The 17,828-nt window shown below is 35.9% G+C and overlaps 1 protein-coding gene across 1 annotated transcript in view; it reads left to right on the top strand.

Moving 5' to 3' along the window:
* The window catches only part of OLFM3 (olfactomedin 3), a 173,653-nt gene that overhangs the window by 35,897 nt on the left and 119,928 nt on the right, over positions 1-17,828 (top strand). The window lies entirely within an intron of this gene.

Below are 17,828 nucleotides of genomic sequence, written 5' to 3'. Positions count from 1 at the left end.
CCAATCAAAATGGAGAATTGGGCAGTCATATATAAATATAAAAAGAGAATCACTGAGGCAATTCAATAAACCCACCCAAGAAGTACCTAGGGGGTAGGGTACAAACACAGGCAGGCTGTTCTGCCACACAGCATCCTCTCTAACGCCAAGCAGCTCTTTTACGAGTGGCAAGTACAGCAGTAATGTCAACATAACAGAAATGGGTTGTTTTACAAATGCTGTTTTTCTAGGCATGTGGAGCTGGAATTATGTTAGCAGAACTATACCGAACCCTATACCCAGGTCATTTTCCCCAATAAGATGTACCCCAAGTCTCGTTCTGGGTTTGTGGCAGGCTTCACTAACCACTGTGCCCAGTTAAAGAGCAGCCACAGTGACTTTGAGTTATGCTTCCATCCGCAACACCGCAGGCCCACAAGTCAGCATCTCCACTCAACGACTCTGGCACTTACGGTATCTCACAGTGCAGACTGCAGTTACTGTGAGATGCTGCCCCTAGTTATCCAAGCAATCTCTCAAGGGACCAATTATTGTTTTTGTTAGTGTTCTGGATACACAATTAAATGGGTTTTGGGCAATTTGTCCCAGCCCCATTTCCCCCATAAGCTATGTAATTTTCAGTATATAGTTTTTCAGAATACAGGGTTTTTCAAGAATCCAAGTGTGATGTTACAACAGAAACACCTGTACATGTTACCCTCTGTAGAGAGACTAAAGGGTATGCAACGCTGGTTTTGTTCAAATTATATGACCAGGTCTCCTTGTTTTGACTTCCTTTGCTTGAAGCGACTTGTGATAATTACCGGTCAGTCAAATGCAAATACCCAATCCGCTTGTCAAATTTCTCATTTGACATATAAATTTGCATTTTTATTACGTATGTTGATCTCTTATAAATTTGGTTAACATGTATCAGCAACAACTCAGTCAAGTTTAAGCCCTAATCAAATTGAGTTTCTGAGCTTGAAAAACTGAGGACCAGACTCTGAACTCCTGGGAACTAACAGAGATTAATGACGCCCTCTAAGGTCTTACCTCAGCAACCATCTCACTTCATCTAAGGCTGACACCCCTTTCCACCTTGCTGTGCACCCTTTTAAGATGTCTAATTACTATACTGCAACACAATGGAGACCAATTTGGATCCAAACCCCCAACTCTGAATAAATCAGTTAATAAATCAATTTTGTGCATTAAGAAATTATGGTATTTATTGGGAATTTAGAAGTATGTGGTTTTGAGATCTGAGAACTATCTAGTTCAGCTTTATGTTTCTAACCCCTGGTTTATGTAACAGTAAGGAAAACTTATTCCTATAATATTGCTGCAAAGGAAAGCAGTATAAATGATACGTCCATATACACTGTAGCCTCTGACAAATGAAGTTTTTAGGTGGCTCAGAGCACCTCCTGGGGCCACCACATCAGTAGAAAGCTCTATAACTATCTTATCCAAAATTGCAGCCTCAAGTCAGTCAGAAGACGATACATGTTCTATTTAAGAGAAAAATAAAATCACTTTCCTCAAGACTCCACTCTCATGCTCAGACAGCTTAGTCAGGAAATTCTTCTTAACTCTTCTGCAAACCTAATCTTCACCGCCTGCTCAGAGAGAGCAAACAGGACCACATTCTAAAATTATGATTAAAAAAGCTTACATGCTCTGAAGAAAACTTAAGATGTATCTAATCTTAATGCTCTTCTGACCCCCAAAACTACAATATAATTTTGAAAAAGGACTCTGAATTAGTGGAATAATCTTGAATTTAACACTAATAAACTGTCTGAGTTGGAAAAACCGTGAGACCACTCTGAGTCTGTTTTCTCTGAGTAAAATGGGACCAACAGTGTCCGTCACGCCTGCCACCTCATGGTGTAGCAAAGAACCACTACGAAAAATGTAATCCATTATGATGGGCTATATAAATGAAAGAGGGTATCATCATACTAAAGTTGTAAAGATTTTAAAATATGGAATTCAATTTAAAAAATTCCAAGCTAATACAAACAGTAGATACAATTAACATGAATTTCAAATCATCAATATTAAGTAAAGTATAAAGTCTGATTTTCTCTTTGAAAAGTTTCAGTGTTTCAGGAAAATCAGGTTAGCTACTTCAGGCACAAAAAATAGAGGCAGAACCTAATGCCATTTACCACTCACCCACCAATACCAGCTTCTGAATGCAACAGCACCTCTAAAGTTCATTCATTTAGCCACATAAATACCACTTAATCCCATAGCTGCTACATCCCTGTCTGCTGTGTACTCACATTTTTCTCTGGTTGTCAGTTAAATGCAGCATTATATTACCATCTTTTTTCTCCCCTGATATACTTCCTGAATTAAGTACACTTAAGAAGAGAGTGTTGTCTAAAGTTTTTTTAATTTCCATTCTCACTTCCTTATCATTCCTTGATATATGATGCTTGGAACTGGTGATTTGTCAATTTTAATAGTCTCGAGCCTTTTAAGGACCCACAATGTTATCTTTTCATTTCCTAATTATTCAACTTCTTCCCAGAGAGACCTCATTTATGTAACATCTAGTCTTTATAGTTTTTTTTTTAATTTCAAAGGCAAAGGAGAACGTGCACATATCTTAAGCATTAACTATTATTTAATTTCTGTAACTATTCTTTGGTGCAATAGCTAATCATACACATTTCAGCAATATTTGACAATAAAATAAGTAACAGATTTTTAGGTTATGCTTTAACAAAGACTGAGTTGGATTTTTAATTTTTAACCTCTGAATTCCCCTGTGTGGTTTACTGTGAAAGTGAAGGGGATTCTCATTCGTAGTCAGTTTCCTATGCAGCTTTCATTCTGTCCCCTCAGTGTTTCCTAATCTCCTGCCTTCTGATCTTCATTGTCTCCAGCACTCTGATGGAATATATTACATGAGCATTCAGTCTAAGTGTTCTTCAAACATCTTTTATTTCCAGCAATAAAAACACTAAGTAAAAGGCTTTACTAACTACACTTTGGGTAGAAATACCAAGCCTGACACAACAGCTGTAAAATTGCCTTGTCCTTATCGGGCAGTAATTATTTCTGGAACTGTCCTTTGAGTGCACTCTTATATGTTTTATATTATCAGAAGCACATGGCTTCCCTGCTAGAACTCATGTACTATGATAACAAGCCTCCCAGAGCACCACATGGGCATTTTGTGTCAGATACAGTCAGACTGCCTAAAACCACAGAGTATTTACAAAGACACAAGTGCAGGCACAAAAAGAAATAATTGAGTCTAGAAGGTTATTAGCTTAATTTTGGCATGATGAGAGAATTAGTTGAATTACAAAATGTAAGATTATCAGAAAGAGAAAAACTGATGAGTCGTTTTTACAAAGGTTTCTCTTCCCAGCAATTGGAGATGCAGGAAAAGTGTTACTCTTCTGACTACATTCTTCCCAAAAGGACCACTTGCTGGCCCTCAAGTATGCCATGAGTTTAATTCCTCTGAGAATGTACTGTTCACTCAGTTAAGAATGATAATGTTCAGTGTTCTATCAAGACCCAGTTAAAATTAATAATTTGTTACATTTTCTCATCCTTATAGTCCAGACTCATTACTCCACAGAATTATTTGCTTCCTTCTATATGTCCTCATGGCATTTGGTTTATCTCTAGTATGACACTTATAGTATGGCTAAGTAACTACTGGTATATTTTGCATATACATGCCTGTGTCTCTGAATATATTGTGAGCTCTTAAAAAGATGGAATTATTTTAGCCATCATTGTAGCCCCAATACTGATAAGGTCTCATAAATTCAGTATCAACCATTTTTCAATAAAATAACTCAAATGTCATAATGTTACATTTAATTAACATAACTAGCTAATTAATTACTCTTATTTACTGACCCTACTCTGAGCTCTCAGACAACATTTACAACAGCTATTTGACATCTCACTTGTAGGTATCTCAAAAGCGCATCAAATTTAATATGTCCAAAAATAAATTTATGGACCTCCAGTTCCTAACATGGATTTGGCTTAGTGTCTTCTACCTCAATGAATGTTACCATCCACCCAGTTGTGTGAGCCAGAAACCTGTAAGTCACTCTCGACACCTTCTCCTTTACCATCTTCATTTCCATTTCACTCACATTCCTCTTGATTCTGCCTGTTAAATACCATTGCAGTTTTTGCCATTTCTACCACCCTACTCTAATCCAAAATACCAGCACCTCAAGTGGTTTTTGGACAGGTACGCTGAAGGCAAGAATTAAAACGTAAGTAAATATGAGTAAATGTATAGGGTTTTTATTGATGAAAAAAGACTTTAAAAAGAACGAGATGCTAATCACAGACTCTCTACCCATTAAGATTTATCTGTAAAGACATGAGACTGGCCTGAAAAATGTGTCCCTTATGATAGACCCTCTCAGAGAATGTCTTTAGAAGTACAGCTGTACAACTGGCTTTATTTGGCCTATCAATGAACACTGAAGACCAAATGTAATATGGACTATTGTTTAGAGGGAGAGAGGGACTCTTACATGCATCATGGCAGCAGAGGTTTGGTGAGAGGAAAAGGAAGATTGAGACTTCAGCATTCCTTAAGTTTTTCCTCTAATGAGTCTTCTTTGATATTACTGAATTCTCTTACCTGAAGTTTGAACTGTAGTCACATTTTCCTTCGTTAGGCGGAGGTCCCAGGATAATCTCTGTCCTGCAGGAGTTCACCATCCACTGAGGAAGAAAGAAGTATAAAGCATTTGCTACAATACAATATATTAGGATTATGTATGGGCAATGGCTTAAGATGGTCAACAACCAAAGAAACGCAAAACATGCCTTCTCTCTTCCCTCTATTTCTTATAAAGTATATAAATTGTGTTTGAAGAAATCTATCCAATTGCAATTACATGCTCTTTTGGCTAAATGACCAAAACAGACATTTGAAGAATTACAGTCATTCAAAATAGCATAGCCTTTCATTGATACGTGTTATTCTAGGTAAAATAAATAAACTATCACCTGCAGACTCAAAAGCCAAGCCAAGCTTATATTTAATGTTGAATAGGTTCACTAGCTTAAGAAGGGAGAGCTCTGGCAGGGGTTCCCAGGGACAAAAAAAGAACATTTGAATATTGAAAGGCAAAAAGAGGTTTCCTAAGAAGAGAAGGTATGGGTGAAGTATTAGCAGCAGGAGAACAGTATGGAAAAAGGCACATGTGGTTAAAAAAAAAAAAAAAAAAAACCTGATGTGTTAGGACACAGTGGAAAGTGTGGTGCAGCTGGAACCAAAGACAAGTGGTTCTGTGGGTTGGACTGAGTGATAAGAGATGAGATGGACTGATTCAGTAGGTCAACACCAAATTGTAAAGCTCTATACAACATGTTAGAGAGTTTTCACTTCATCCTGTAATCAAAGACCTAAAAGAGGATTTTAAAAGGATTTTGTCTTACTAAGATTACTATGGTAGCACCAAGTTTAGACTGGAATAGAAAAACAATGGTGAAAGTAAATTCCGGGAAAATTCTGAAAAGGTGTTTTGTAAAACTGATTTTGTTGGGTTAAGAGATGACAGGTGTAACAAAGAACCATGAGGTAAAATGGATAGCGTCTGATGACTGGTATGAGAAACACAAAATCTTAATATCTGTGATTTATAGTTTGATGGCAGATGGTTATAACCTTAACTGAGATAAAGAATACAAGAACAGGAATAGATTTTGGAGGTAATGGAAAATCATGAAAGTTCATTTTGGTACCTATACTATTTGAGGAAACTGAGGTATATTCAAGAAGCAATCAGATGTAAGTATATAAAAAGTTCAACACTAAAGGCATAGATTTGAGAGACATCAATACATAGAAGATAGTTGACAGCATTGGGCAAATAAGTCTCCTTACACACATATAAAATATAGTTAGAAGTGAAATATAAAGGATCAAAACCTGCGGAATTCCAATGGGTAAGGAGAAGCCTCCAGCAAGGAAAACAGGGCACTAATGGTTAGAGATCTAGGGAAACATCAGAAGGGAGAATTGTCTTAGAAACCAACAATGAAAAAAAAAATTTTTTTTAAGCATGGGGTGGAAAACAGTAGTAAAAACTGTACAAAGAAGTCAAGTAGTACTGAAAAAAAGTTATCAAAGATGGTGATCATGAGTTTGCTAAAAACTTTAGTGTTTCCATAAAGCAGCAGAGGCAAGAAAATAAAAAACAGCTGTCAAGTAGTTGTAACAATTCAACAGAACCTTGGTTGTACAAGGAGTAAGAGATACAGTGTCATATATAACTTGAGTAAGAATAACCCAGTGTGATAGTGTTTGGAGGAGAGATGACTTTATAAACCAGGTTAATCCCCATTTCCTAGTCCTAGAATAGCTGAGGTGGCATCATGACGATGTGCAGCAAACCTACGAATGCATGAGTCCTGCCTTCATCCAACCACTTTTTTCCCTTTGAATCCCCAATGGAGATATAAGCACCACAGCAGCAGCAGAACTTAACATTTCTCAGATAAACTAAGATCTCAATCTTAGATTTCTAGAATTTTAGAATGCCAAAATGGACCATACGGAGAACTTACTTTAGACAATATTTGGTCTAACTGAAACAGCCTCATAATGACTGCATGGTCCACTCAGTCCTCCCATCTCGCCCCCACCTCCAACAATCAAACTGAGTGTGGTATGCAGAAAGTGACACATCCCCACACCACAGTGTATTCTGATCCAAAACGTGACTGAGAGAGGGCAACGTCCATAAGGAAACAGACTTCAGAATAGTCATACTTTGCTATCTGACATCATCTGAAAACGGCACTTATTAGCACACTACGCAGAAAAATGGTTTAAATTTCAACTAATCTAGATTACCACCCTTCCTCCACTAAGGTGTGTTCCCTCATTGAGAAGGAGTCAAGTATTATCTACGAACTAAACTTTAGAAACATTGTTACTTATCTCTCATTTAATTTACCCCTTTACATAAGGACACATGTAGTTTGAAATATTTAAAGCTGAGTTGTTGCTTTTAGGCAAAAGTCATTATTGACACTTAAAGTAAGAACTCATCTTAAGAAAGCTACACAATTATTAAGGGATGTTGTAAACCTAAATTAAAATATTTTAGTGTGCATGTTCTTTTCAAGCAAGTAACAGTATTTCATGTCTTTAGAAATGGCATGAAATTAATTTTGATGTCACAAAAGTCATATGTTCCCATTTATACTAGCAAAATGTGCACATTAACTTATGGTTAAAGTTAACATAAAAATTATAGGTAGAAGACACTGCACATCCTATGTCTAAATTTAAAGTAAATCTTTTTACAATGAAAGTGGACAAGTTAATTTATTTAATTCTGTCACATAAGATAGAAAAGAAATTTGCTTGTTGGCTACAATTCTATTCAAATGGGCAGGCAATTTGGTCAGTTCTTAATTATAAAAGAAATACTGGTATCATTAAAATAATTTAAAATGGATAATCCAAAGGTCACTTTAAATTTATGTTAGAATACACATTTTAATAATTATACTCAAATATGAATTTATCCTAGGATAAAAACCCATTTTTAATAAAGCATTATCAGTATAATTCTTGAAGATCAAAGTAGGAAGTCAGAAAGCTGAACAATTTCCCCTACTTCCTTAAGGCTCAACCAATCCTTCGTCTCCCCTCAAAGTCTGCTCTTAAAGACTCTCAACCTGGACCTAAAATCTGATCTTGTTGTTTCCTGTTTCATACATATGTATATGTATGTATATATATATACATATGTTACTCTCTTACTTATCTTTCTTACTCAGGGACTAATATAGGGCTAAGTGTGTTGGACACATGCATAACAGTGCCTTTGGGGCCCAGCACCCTCTTCTGCCTGCTCACAGATGTCTGTGAAGGCTAAAAATATTAGGCTGAGTTTTTGCCCAGGGTTAGCCATTTATTGGACTGAACTGAGTATCTGATTTATAAGTTGGATGAAATGGCCTGGCCCAAAATGTTCTAACCAAGTAAGATCAATTGAAACTGGATAAGCCAAAATATCCATTTTCTTCCAGAATTTAGACTAGAGATTACAAAGGGGTTTGACTAATCACATCAAGAAGAGGCAGAAGGGACACAAAAGGAGAAGCAGAGATATGAAAGAACAACCTACTAGAGCAGGGTCTACAAATTCTTTTCTGTAAAGGGACATACAGTAAATATTTTAAGCGCTGCAGAATATACAGCACCTGTTGCAACTAGTCAACTCTACTACTGTAGCAAGAATGAAGACATGAACAAACACGTAAACGAATGTGGCTGTGTTCCAATAAAAATTTATTTACAGAAACAGGTGATGTGCCAAATTTGGCCAACAAGCCATAGTTTGTCAACCCCTACTCAAGAATACTGCTGTCCAGTAGTTGTGTCATATGAGCCATGTATGTTATTTGGCATTTTATACTAGCCACATTAAAGTTAAAATAAATAGGTGCAATTAATTTTATCAATATATTTTATTTAGCCCAATGTGTCCAGAATGCTATCATTTTATCACATCTTTAACAAAAAAAATCATTGAGAAATTTTACATTCTTTGTTAATACTGAGTCTTAGAAACCTGGTATGATTTTATACTTAAAGCACCTGTCAAGATAGTCTAGGCATTTCAACTAGAACAGAACCTCTCAGTTTAGACTAGACACATTTCAAGTGCTGAATAGCCACCTCTGACTAGTAGCTATCATGCTGAACTCTGTTGCTGTAAACCATGAAAGAAACTGTGAGAGTAGCCACTCTCCTGTGATGTCCAGAGTCCTTATGAATTTTAGTTGCAGCATTTTCTTAAAAGACTGCCTAGGAAGATCTTGTTATTGGTGGCCCAAGGCCCCTAACCTAAGCGTGAATAGATGGATGAATGTAGGAACAATGGGATAAAGTCTAACTGTTAAGTGCCTCGATCATCCCATCTTACATATGTTTTACTCACTTTGTGTTTTCATTATCATTTAAAGCGAGAATTTAGTGAGAAAGAGGGGTTTGTCCTGCATATGTTGCAATTCATTAGCTCTCCTACACTCTTTTTCTTATTTCATTCCATGGAGATGTTCAACAACTGTTTTTGAGCAAGCACTGAATGTGATTGTCATTACATTTACCAACTACTCACAAAAATGTTTGTATTGCTTTAAAATAAATTATCAAGCCTTAATACAGAAGTGTATTATATACTAGGTAACCAAACCAAAAAAAAAAAAAAAATACGTAACTCAAGCATTCTACAAATTAGCCAAGAAGTACCCCTATGTAAACAAGTCAGTCCCGAAAAGGAGGAAGGCAGGAGTCGGGGAGGCGGTCTTTCTTGAGCTAAGTCCTAAAAGCTAGGCAGGTGTTTCTTGGGTAGTTCAGTTGTTTACGGTGGGAAATAGCGCCAGGGTACTGTTTTAAGCAAAGCTTTATAATCAAGGGAACCAGGGAGAAAGTCTTTTTTTTTTTTTTTTTTTTTTAAAAAGGGAGGTAGCCATTAACTAGGTAAATATTGGGTATTTATTTTTGTGATTTGAAGAAATTTAACTACTTACATATATCAGCTTTATTTCAAAGAAATAATTATTCCAATTAATACCTCTGAATTTACCACTGGACTTCTCTATAAGGATATAAAAAAAACTACTGTCCTCATAAGACTTAATATTTCTGTTTCAGAAAAGAATCCTTTCACTAATTGGGACAAAGAAAGTTGAGTTTGAATGGTTTTGCTGACCCAAGCTCAAAATATGCCCTTATTTTAAAGACTGGAAGATCTCATAATTTATAATTCTGAACGAACCCATTATAGATGTAGAATATTTCAAAGGCTATCAAGAAGAGAACATGTTTGCTAAAGAAATGGCACCTTTGAAGTCTTGAATCTGGCTGACCTTTCCTTCTTTCGGCTTATTCAAGATAAATGGCTGCAGAGAATGACTCAGTGTTGGAGGGAGAAAAAGCAGTTAGCAGCAGCAGCAAACCTCCAGAATGCCGAGGCACTTGTGAACAGTAGATCATTTCCTTTCATTGCAGGAACCCCTGCCAACGTCTGATCATTCTGATTAGTTCAAACTAATCATGAATGATTCATTAAGTCACTCTCTAGTTTATATTGAGGTCTGAGCTGCATACACCTGGAATATTGAGATAGGAAAGAAACCATTGTGTTTCATCTAAAATAGCATTTTGCCAAAAAAAGTAGATTAAATATCTTAGTTTTCCTTGCACATCCTACTGCACAGAATACAAACTTAAGTGAAAATTAAGTTACAAATTCTCATAGAGCATTTACAATTACTAATTCAGAATTTATTCACTTGTCTTATTTGATCTTCCAAAATATATGTTTGTGGTGGTCGTTACTGATTTTCATCAGGTGAAACTGACTCTGAAGCAAGTCAGAACAGGAAAATTAAGGTGCTATGCTAATCCAAATAGTTCCCGGCCACACTGTCAACACAATATAATCCATTTATTTATTAAGACTTACTATGTGCTGAAGTATCCCCATAGCATATACTGTCATTTAGCCTTAAAGAGACACTGCAGGTTAGATTTTCTACCTTCCTGCTGGGCAAATAAAGAAATTAGAACAGAGTTTTTATATAACATGCCCAAGTTGCAGTAAGTGGCAGATACAGAATTCATTTATTTGTTCAATCAGTAAATATTTATTGAGTTCCTTTTCTAAGCTTAGCCCTGTTCTAAGGAATATAGCAATGAACGAACCAGATGAAGCCCCTGTTCTTATTGAGGACACTCTAGTAGAAAGAGATTGTCAGTTAAAAAGAAATATAATTATTTGTATTGTATTTTACAATACAACTAGCAATGGGGTTGGTAAGGTGAGAAATCCATCTAGGTGTAGATAAATGGTAAAGAACTCAGCTGATGTGTGATTTTATAGAGGCTATGGTGGGTCTCAATGTTAAAAAAAAAAAAGTTTGAGCAGAAATGTGAAGAAAGCAAGAGAGTGCATGTACCAAGACAAAGAAAGATAAAGGGGTTTAGTGGTGAATCTTGTTGGTGTATTCACAGAACTCCAAAAAGACCAGTATGCTTGGAGAGGATTGGAAATTAGTCAGAGATGATATTAGGAAGGTCACTGGAATGAGATCCCAAAGGGTCTTAAATATAGCAAGCAGATTTTAAATCAAATTTTCAGTAAAACCACAGCCATGAAAAGTTTTTAATAGAATGACTTGATCTAAACTTTTATTCTAAAAAGATCACTCTTTCTACTTTGTAGAGATGTAGGAGATGTAAGGGTCAAAAAATAGAAATCTGTTAATATGAATTTGTCTAGAGGGATAGCAGTCGAAGTATAAGAAAGGTTCTGATTTTGGAAATATTTTGAAAGTAGAGCCGACATCATAACTAAGAATACATAATTAATTGAATTTTTATTGCCACTTAACAATCTTTATTAACTTTTCCTTTCAAATTATACCTACCCTAAAAACACAGGTTAAAGGAATCAAATAATTTCAAAAATAATTTTTTAAATTATTTATTTACTTGCTTGATAATTTAAAGGTATGACATCAAATGAAGTCCTTACATTACGGACTTGCTTAACACTTGCAATCTGCTTCTGCTGTACAAGTGATATCCCTTTGTCTCAGGATTTTCATAAAAAAACATTTATCTCCCTACCTAATTCCCTCTCTGTCACATACATTTATTTCAAGAGGGAAACAACCTGTCATCCATTTTTATTTTATTTTTCAGCTTCTTTCTTTATTTTTTAAGGCAGTTGTTGAATGTTTCAAATAACAACAATACCAAATTAACTAACTTGTATATACCAGAAAATAAAAACTTGGTCATTAAGACAATGACTATAGATGTGGAACGCCTACCTTCAATTCCCAGCCCTTACTGGCTTTGGGAACACGGACAAGTTACAGTATCTCTTCTGTCCCTCAGTTCCCTAATCTGTAAAACTGACATGACATTAGTAGTGTTTATCTCAAAACATTATTGTGAGAATCAAACAACTTAAATATGTTAAGCAGTTATGTTTGTGCCGAACAAAATAGTACTATTTGTGTCACGGTCATCTTCACAGCTGTGGAGGGAATTAATTCATTGTTTTTAAAATCACAAGAATTTGATAAACATCAAATCAAACTGGGCTCCTGCTGACACTCCCGCACTGCTTTTCTCTCCACCTCCTGCAATACCTGGGTGGTTTGCAAAGTTTAAGAATGGTGCTGACCAAGGTACCAAACTGAAATTGAGTAACAGTACCAAGAATACACCAGCCTCAGGCATTTTCTGAAAGGATGGTATCAGAAGTGTCACTCCTATAACACAAAATTTTTGGCAGATCCCATTTTTAATAATTTCATACTCTTGCTGTGACCCTGACTCAAGACTATCAACAGGAAGCACAGTCCATCATAATCCATCCATTATCATCACAATCAAGCTTCCTTTATGCTATTACTTTTGTTTCTAATGTTTTGTTTGTTGCTGTTGTGGGTTTTGTTTTTGTTTTTAAAATAACTTTACTGGGATAAAATAAACAGACAGTAATACATATTTTAAGTGTACAGCTTTATACATTGTATAAGTTTTGACGTGTGTATTCACCCATAAAACCATCACCACAATCAATAGAAAGAATATATCTATCATCTTGAAAATTTCCTCTGACCTCTGAGTAATTCCTTTTTCCCAGCCCTTCCTGACCCTCCTGCACAGAAACCACTGATCTGCTTCCTGTAACTATATATTACTTTATATTTTCTAGAATTATATACAAATGGAATCATATCTTATATACTCTTTTGTCTTTTTTCACTCAGTATTATTATTTTTAGATTCTTATTTTGTTATGTACATAAACAGTTAAATTCCTTCTTGTTTCTAGGTATACCATTATAAGGACATACTACAATTTTTTTATCTGTTCACCTCTTGATGAACATTTGGGCTTCCAGTTACTGGGCATTTCAAATAAATCCGTTATGATTATTCAGGTACAAGTCTCTGTATTAGACAGATGCTTTCATTGCTCTTGCATAAATACCCAGGAGTGGAATGACTAGGTAGCACAGAATGTTTATTTTTTCCTTTAAAGTGGTTTTGTGGATTTAGACTTTCACCAGCCACACGTAAACGTTCCAGTTCTTCCAGATTCTTGCCAATATGTGACATGGGCAACCTTCATAATTTCAGACATTCTACTACGTGTGCAGTGGTATCTCATTGTGGTTTCATTTTGCATTTCTCAATGATTAATGATTCTGAACATCTTCGCTGGGCTCTGATAGTTTCCTCACACGCATGTGCTGATCAGTGTCTGCCAAATACTTGAGAAACACACTTTGCAAATCTATACATTTCTCTCTCTATGCAACTCTCTCTTTAAAGGAACTCAACTTTGCAAGTTCCAGTGTTCCAGGATTCTCAGTTTCCTCTACTCAGCACAAGGAGTCCACTGGACTCCTCCTGGGTTTTCCCCTTCTCTGCAATCTGGAAACTCTCTCACAACAAACAAACAAACTCCTCTCTTCACAATGTTTCTTTTCTGTCTCTTTGGGATCATTATTCTTTGTTATTCTTTGGTGTCTATTGTTAAAATCATTGTTTCATATATTTTGTCCAACTTTAAAACTTACCAGAAGAAAGTGTAAATCTTTTCCACACGACTCCAACTTAATCAGACACAGAAGTTCCCTTTTATGCTCTTACGGTTCACTGTTATGTATCTATTAGATCCTATATCACAACCAAGCTTGCATTTGTTTTTTCATTATGAGCACTAGATTCAGATAAAAGTACAATGCCAGGTAATCAATAAGCTATGTGATCTTCAGCAAGTAACTTTACTTCCATGAATCTCTATTTTTAATTATAAAATAAAGATAATTATATTTTATATGATAAATAATACCATACAATTAAGATAATCACTCTTATCATAGAGTGAGCTTTAAATTTGATCATGCATATACGTGTTTTGCATAGTGACTGGAATATAGTTAGTAATTATCATATATTTTAATACATAATCATCAATAGTATATACTCCAGGTACTATTAATGATACATTGGGGTGTCTTAGAATGAGGAATGGAGGAAGATGGATAGATGCACATATGGAATCAAAACAGGAGAGTTAGATTCATCCAACTCTAGGTTAGAAATGGTTTTCTAAATGGGCCAGCCTCCTTCTTTACAGTGCTTGAGCACACACTGCCTAAGTTTGTCTCTGATTCTTTCCTTTATCTATTCTGACCAACTTCCATCACCTACTCCATTCAATTTCTGTATATTTTTTAGATTATTAATACAATAAAGCTATAAGCCATTATTACAGGATTAAGAGTGTGTATGTATTAATTTCTATGTATATGTTTGACCCAAGATAAGTTGATATTAATGTTTCATTTACAGAGCTTTTTTTTCAGGTATTGGAAAAAATTAAATATAATTTATGTGCAACAGTAAAATATAAAATAGAAGTAGCCACATTTTCTTTAAAAACTGACACATCAGAAATCTAGACACTCTCTTATTAATAAGCCTAGTAGGAACATAATTTTCAATGAAATATAGTGTCAGAGTTACTTTAGCATAAATTATGTAAAGCCACAAGAGGAAAAACTTTTACCTTAATTAGAAGTTTAGGGTAGTAATATGATGCAAATAAATTTTATTTCCAGAGTTTCATGAATTTAACCAGATATGGTGTTAGTAAATATACCGATATACAATAGCAGTGATTCTTCTGTGTCTATCCCTATGCAAATGCACGTTGAGGGGTATTAGATACACAAACATAGACATACAATAGATGATATATACAATAGATGATACATACAATAGATGATACACTGATATACAGACAGAAACACATATCTATTTTTATTTAAGAAAATATGATAACTAAAACTGATAAATAATACATTTGCAAATTAAGTCAGAATAATAGAAGAGAGTGTATCTTCAATAGCAGTTCTCTGACCCAGATCTGCTTAATGTTTTGAAAGCTACAAGGGAATCATCATATTTTTCTCTAATTCAGGGTCACTCCTTATATTGAGTTTGTGTATTTCCTAAGGACTGAAGTAGGCACCTGCAGTTACGGCTCTGTATCAGTTGATACTTGTGTGTATGTTCCAGGGTCAGTCAATGTTCAGTGAGAGAAGCAGAGGAACCGACAGGAGGTATATAAGAGACTTCCTGCAGCAAATTCTCTATACACAATCATGAGTGGCTAGTCAAGTCCAAAACCTGCAGGACAGGCTGCCAGGCTGTCAGGAAAAACAGGCTCAAATTCACAGCATGGGCTGAAGCTGCTGTTCACAGGTGGAATGTCTTCTTTCAAGCTTCAGCTCCATTTTTAAGGTCTTCTAATTGATTCAGGCCCACCCAAATTATCTGGGATAACTTCCCTATTTAAAATCTGTTGATATGAACTGTAACCACATCTATAAAATACTTTCACAAAAACACCTAGATCTGTGCCTGATTACATAACTGGGGCTGTAGCTTAGCTGAGCTGATAAATTCAAAAGACCATCACAATGCTCTATGAGGGGACATGGAACTAAAAAGCTGAGGGTTTGCCAGTCCTGTATGTTTTTGAGCTCAGACGTTTATAGATAATTTCCATCCTAAGGCATTGTAAGTGTCAGAGTTGTAAGTAGTTGCTTGCAACAGTTGACTGTTACAAGCCAAGCAGGAAATTACGGTCTAATTGCTGAAAGACTAAAGGTCATTCTCATTTTTTTCCCTGTTTTTCTAAGAACAAAGCAAGAATGGAAGCGTGGCTTCTTCTGATGCAATGCTGTTATGCAAAGACCCCTCTCCAGTAATTTATTCATTAATTGTGGGAGGAAAATAATTTCAGAGTCCTCATATTGTACCACATGCATCAAAGAACAGTTTAGCCGATGGCTACCAATTATGACAGGCAATTGTCTAGTAGTAATTGGAAAAATCACAGAAGGTTCATAAAATAATGAAACTGTAAATGTTCCAGATAGTGATCATGTGGATTATTGCTACAGGACCAGAAAAAGATGAAAGATGTGTCATGGGGATACATAGAAGAAAATAACAGCTGTAGAAAAGCCCTTGCCTCAGTGTGAATATATAAATACATTAGTAGGAAATACTTAGTAACATCTCCCTGGAACTCAAGACGTGACTTTAATTGCAAAATTAAATGTCTTGAGTTTCAGTGATGTGAGATGGGAGCAGAGGTGGGGAAAGTTTTACATCTTTTGTTCTTGTTGTCTTATTTGCTTTTTTCACATAAACCCTCCACATATTAAACCTAATTATTACAGCATCAAAATACACCACTAACCCTTGGCCTGAGTTTCTTACCCTGGGGTCTTTAGATACATAGGTTATACCTGATATGTTTCAGAAGTATTTCTGAAAGAATATTCAAATTTGACATATGTGCCTGTCTGTGTAGTTTTCTGGGGAGAGGGTTTATCACTTTCTTTAGCTTCCCAAATATTTTATTACCCTAAAATTACTAAGATACAGTCTGAATATAAGCCAACATTCAGAGTAAGACAGACAGTTGTAGTCGGAATCCAAACAAGTTCAAAATCCCTGTGACTGGGAGTGTAATTTCATCTCTCCTAACTTTGATGTTCACACCTATAAAACTGGAATGACAATATTTTCTTGAAAGGACTATTGTGAATAATAAATAAGATGATGAGTATGTATGTGGTAAACTATAAAGTGTTTTACGTAAGTTAGTTTTTATCGGCATCCTTTTAAGGGGACGGGAGTATAGCTCTTGTCTTCTACTTGGAGAGTGCTTTCTAACAGCTTGGAACTATTACTCAGACTGATACAAATGCTCCACTTTGTTTGAACCAAAGCTGTACTTCAGTTTTAGCAAATGTTTCTTATGTTTTAACTTAGGTATTTTTTAATGCCTGGGTAGATTATAAATTCTGAAACACAGTTTTTAAGTTTTTAAAACGTTCCTAGGATTTTAACTTTTCATTGTTTTTGGATTTTTCCTCTTTTTATAATCTTATAGGGAATAAAAATATCTTTTGCTTCTACTCTTCTAAGTTCTATGTTGGGACTCCGTAACAAAAGACCAGTTAATCAAAAAAAAAAAAAAAGGAATTAATACAAGCTTTATGTGACATAAGAACTTTCATAAGGAAATGAAGACCCAAAGAAGCAGCTACTCTTAAGAGCTTTTAGGTTAGCTTCAGTGAATAGTAGAGAGTCATGGGAAAACATGACAGCACAGAGCATGAGCTAAGTGCATTAACCTGGGGGAAACCTAGCCAGGCCTGTTTCCGCGGATTCCTCTCTGAGTCCCTCCACCTTCAGAGGTAAGGGTGCTTCTTACCTCCAGGAACAAGGAGGGCACCTCTCACATGAAGGTTTCATGATCTGCTTCAGGTGAAGGTCAGAAAGGCCTTCCAACACATGCCATCTCTCAAATTTCTTCAGCTTAAAATATTCAGTATGCCAAGATGACATATTTTGAGGTAGCGTGCCCTGAAGCTCACCATCCTCATCATTAGGTAACAGCATAAATAAGTGGGGTCAGAGAGAGAACTTAAGACCAAACTGAACTCACCCTCCTCATTCATGAACTTATTGTCCCCAAACACTGTAACTTTGATCTTTCAGCTCTACCTGTAAAATTTTCTCCCCACTGGTATATTTCCAGGAGACTCCAGTGAGATTGTCACAGTCAGTGATCCCATCTGGACACCCAGCTGCCCCACCACTGCTGAGCCACAGCCTGGGCCACCATTTGCCACTACCAGGCTGCTGCTTTTCACTCTCCCTGCTATGATGCTATGAGTTGGGCTCTGCCTCAGACATCCAT

Source organism: Camelus dromedarius, chromosome 9 (assembly GCF_036321535.1).
Source record: "Camelus dromedarius isolate mCamDro1 chromosome 9, mCamDro1.pat, whole genome shotgun sequence".
In the NCBI taxonomy this organism is placed as follows: domain Eukaryota; kingdom Metazoa; phylum Chordata; class Mammalia; order Artiodactyla; family Camelidae; genus Camelus; species Camelus dromedarius.
This window is presented reverse-complemented; position numbering and strand designations above follow the sequence as displayed.